Consider the following 5,167-nt stretch of genomic DNA (forward strand, 5'->3'; position numbering starts at 1 on the left):
TATATATATATATATATATATATATACATACACATATATATATATATATATACATATACATATATATACATACACATATATATATATATATATATATATATACACATATATATATATATATACATACATATATATATATACATACATATATATATATATATATATATATATATATATATATATATATATATATATATACATATATATACATATATATATACATACAATTTTTTTTTTTTTTACTTTCTGCTACAAAATATAGACTTTTTAAAAAATTAAAAAGAGCAAATTTTTTCATAAATTATGACCAGAATGTATTCTGCTACATGTCTGATAGATAGACATATATAAAAAATACCCCAAATTTGGGGGGGGGGGATATATATATATATATATATATATATATATATATATATATATATATATATATATATATATATATATATATATATATATATAGATATATATCATTTTTTTTTACTTTCTGCTATAAAATATATCCAATAAAAATGTAAAAAGAGCAAATTTATATATATATATATATATATAATTTTATATTATTTTTTTACTTTCTGCTATAAAATATATCCAATAAAAATTTAAAAAGAGCAGATTTCTTCATAAATTCATAAATGTCTTTGATAAAAAAATAAATACAAAAAATCCAATAATTGTATATTAGATATGTGCAGAATGAAAAAAATTTGATTCGATGAATTGTTTACATTAGTTTAGTTAAAATTTATTTACTTCGTTTTCATTATTCCTTTTCGAAATCGATTCAAAATTTTTCAAATTCGAATAAATTTCGAATTCAAATAGGTTTTCCCAATTTCCAAAAGAGAATAAAATTTAATAGAAAATTAAGGCATAGAATAAAAACAATTATATTCAATTCCTTTGTTTTCCCTTTCTATTTTATTCTCTTTGGAAATTTAAAAACAATTTGAATAGGATTAAAAAAAATTTGAAAAAAGGTTTACCAAAACGAGTCAAATTAAAAAATTTCGTTATTTTGGATTCGTTTAAATTCGGTACTATTCCAATTTCGAATATGCCCTTGCCACAAAACCTGAAGATAGGCAGCGTCATACCAGTACGTCGCTTTGCTTACAGCGGCCGCTCTCCCGCAGAACTTTGTTGGGCGGGGTTAGTCGCTATACAACATTTGGCCATTAGATGGCTCTAAGTACACTTAGCACCCTCTAATGGCCAAATGAGGCATTTCCCCCCCCCCCCCCCATTTATAAATCCATTAAAAAAAATATGTAACCAGTACAGGAAATAGCTTAATATTACCATTTTTGGGACAAAAGGGCCGGGGGTTTTTTTTTTTCCCCAACGAAGCCCAGGGCTGGATTCCTGACAAGGCCACCGAGGCCAGGCCTCAGGGTGACAGTGGGTGCAGGGGGGGCGCCGTGGCAACAGGGGACCCGGCATCTCCCCCTGCACCAAGAGTGCAGTGGAGGGAGGTGGTCGTCTTGCTATGCTTTTATTTTATTTTTCATAAATGCACCCCAAAAATCAATCACTACGATTACAGTACGCCACATTGCCTAGTAAGTAAAAAAAAATATATATATATATAAATAATAATAAAAAAAATATATAATAAGAAACCAAATAATAATAATAGAAATAATAATAATATAATAGAAATAATAATAATAGAAATAATAATAATAATAGAAATAATAATAATAATAATAATAGAAAAAAAATAATAATAATAGAAATAATAATAATAGAATAGAAATAATAATAATAGAATAGAAAATAATAGAATAGAAATAGTAATAATAGAATTAATAATAATAATAATAATAATAATAGAATTAATAATAATAATAGAAATAATAATAATAATAGAAATAATAATAGAAATAATAATAATAATAATAATAATAATAATAATAATAATAAAAATAATAAAAATAGAAATAATAATAATAGAAATAATAATAATAGAAATAATAATAATAGAAATAATAATAATAATAATAGAAATAATAATAATAGAAATAATAATAATAGAAATAATAATAATAGAAATAATAATATTATAAATAATAATATTATAAATAATAATAATAATAATAATATAGAAATAATGAAGTAAAAAAAAGGAAGAACTAGTAAAAAAATTGAAATAATAATAATAATAGAAATAATAATAATAATAATAATAATAATAAGGTATTTACCATTTTTATAATCAACAAAAAAATATTTGACCAGTAAAAGAAATCGCCTAATAATATTCATTTTTTTGGAATTATTCACACAAATGTGCGTGCGATTTCACTGAGCGACTTGCTATGCATTATTTTATTAATTGTTGTATCCATTATAAATACACCCCAAAAATCAATTACTGTGATTACATGAAAGTGGAAATAAATAAAGAAATAAAAAACTCGCGGTAGAACACATGATAGCCAGGTAAGAAGAATTTTCAGAAGAAGAGGTCCAGAAGCCGCCACATTTCCTTAAAGATTAAATATTTGTTGGGTGTTTAAAAGAAACCTCCTCCTTTATGGATCACAAAATTCCTAACTACCCCCCCCCCCCCCCCGCCCCCCCATTTACAGTTCATTCTCCTCATATTTTATAGAAAATTTGTAGAACTCACCATACTGAATGAAGGCGAATATTCCCAGAATCCAGAGGAGTCCCGACATGTCACCGGTCAATCCTTCCCTGCGCTCAGAGCGATCAATCCTTCCCTGCGCTCAGAGCGATCAATCCTTCCCTGCGCTCAGAGCGATCAATCCTTCCCTGCGCTCAGAGCGATCAATCCTTCCCTGCGCTCAGAGCGATCAATCCTTCCCTGCGCTCAGAGCGATCAATCCTTCCCTGCGCTCAGAGCGATCAATCCTTCCCTGCGCTCAGAGCGATCAATCCTTCCCTGCGCTCAGAGCGATCAATCCTTCCCTCCTCCTCCTCCTCAGATATTTACTATCTGATTGAAGAACACCGCCCAAGCGAATGACAGCGATGGGACCTTCCTCCATTGTGCGGCTTCCTAAGGACAATCCTCCCGCTCTCCCTTCCTGGAGTCAGCAACAGGGAGTTTCCAGTTAATAGATTGCCAAGTGCAAACTACAGGCAGGCAAGTAATAAAAATGGAGTAAAAAAAAATAAATAAAAAAAAAATAGATAATATATTAATAGAAATAAAGTAAAAAAAAAAAAAAAAAAAAAAGGAAGAACTAGTAAAAAAAATAGGAATAATAATAATTATAATAATAATAAAAATAATAGAAATAATTATAATAATAATAATAAAGTAAAAAAAAATAAAAAATGAAGAACTAGTAAAAAAATAGGAATAATAATAATAATCATCATAATTATAATATTAATAGAAATAATAATTATAATAATAATAGAAATATTATAATAATAATAATAATAAAGTAAAAAAAAAAAGAAGGAAGAACTAGTAAAAATAGAAATAATAATAATAATAATAAATAATAATAATAAATAATATAAATAATGAAGTAAACAAAAAGGAAGAACTAGTAAAAAAAGAAAAATAGAAATAATGAAGTAAAAAAAAAAAAAAATAAAGGATAGAACTAGTAAAAAAAATAGAAATAAATAATAATAATAATAATAATAATAATAATAATGATAATAATAGAAATAATGAAGTAAACAAAAAAGAAGAACTAGTAAAAAAAATAGAAATAATAATAATAATAGAAATAATGAAGTAAAAAAAAAGATAGAACTAGTAAAAAAATAGAAATAATAATAATAATAATAATAATAGAAATAATGAAGTAAAAAAAAAAAAAAGGAAGAACTAGTAAAAAAAAATACAGAAATAATAATAATAATAATAGAAATAATAAGTAAAAAAAAAGGAAGAACTAGTAAAAAAAAAAAAAAAAAAAAAATAAGAACAACAACAAGTAGCACTGACAGGTGGCATTTATGGGCACAGATGGGCAGGCACTGAAATACCATGGAGGAGGAAAGGCTGCCTGCGACGCCCATCTTAGTACTCCTTGCACTCGGCCAACTTGTTACACCCAGCCCGAACTATATGGGCTGGGTGTAACAAGATGTCCGCTGCTGGCTTACTGCGGCCGAGTGCAGGGCGTACCAAGATGGGTGTCGGAATGTCCAACCAGTGACTCCGACACGGAGCGTCGTTTCCGTTGTTCCGCCCGCTGACTTCCAGTTGCTCCGCCTCTCCCAAGTATCGGATCAGGCATCAGGGAGCCAGTCATCTCTGACCGTCGGAGGCCCGGGCGCGATGTTATGACATCACGCCCAGGTACCGGAATGTAAACAAAGCCCCAATTGCGGCTAGTAAGCATGTGATCGTTTTTTTTTTTTTCACAATCTCATGCTTTCAAGCCTGGAGGAGAAATGTGGGGGGGAGGGGAGGTCTTATTGACCCCGCCTCTCTCCATAAAGAGGACCTGTCACACACCTTTTCTATTACAAGGGATGTTTACATTCCTTGTAAGAGGAATAAAAGTGATAAAAAATTAAATAAAAAAAATAAAATGTAAAAAAAAAAAGTGTAAAAAAAAAAAAAAGTAAAAAAAAAAAAAATGTAAACCGCCCCTGTCCCCAGTAGCTTGCGCTCAGAAGCGAACGCACACGTGAGTCCCGCCCACGGATGTAAACGTCGGCCAAACCACACATGTGAGGTATATCGCCGCGTGCGTTACGGTTAGAGCGCCAGCAACAATTCTCGCACTAGACCTCCTCTGTAACTCTAAACTGGTAACCTGAAAAAAAAAATTCAAAGCGTCGCCTATGGAGATTTTTAAGTAACAAAGTTTGGGCGCCGTTCCGTGAGCGTGCGCAATTTTCAAGCGTGACGTGTTAGGTATCTATTTACTCGGCGTAACGTCATCTTTCATATTTTTTTAAAAAAAATTGGGCCAACTTTACCGTTTTGTTATTTTTTAAATTAATGAAACCGTTTCTCCCCCCCCCAAGAAAAAGGTGTTTGAAAAATGATTGCGCAAATACCGTGCGAGATAAAAAAAAGTTGTGATGACCGCCATTTTATTCCCTTGCTTAAAATAAAAAATATATATATGATGTTTGGGGGGTTCTGAGTAATTTTCTAGCAAAAGAATGATGATTTGTACATGTAGGAGAGAAGTGCCAGAATAGGAGCGGTATGGAGGTGGGT

Source organism: Rana temporaria, chromosome 9, assembly GCF_905171775.1.
Source record: "Rana temporaria chromosome 9, aRanTem1.1, whole genome shotgun sequence".
Taxonomy (NCBI): domain Eukaryota; kingdom Metazoa; phylum Chordata; class Amphibia; order Anura; family Ranidae; genus Rana; species Rana temporaria.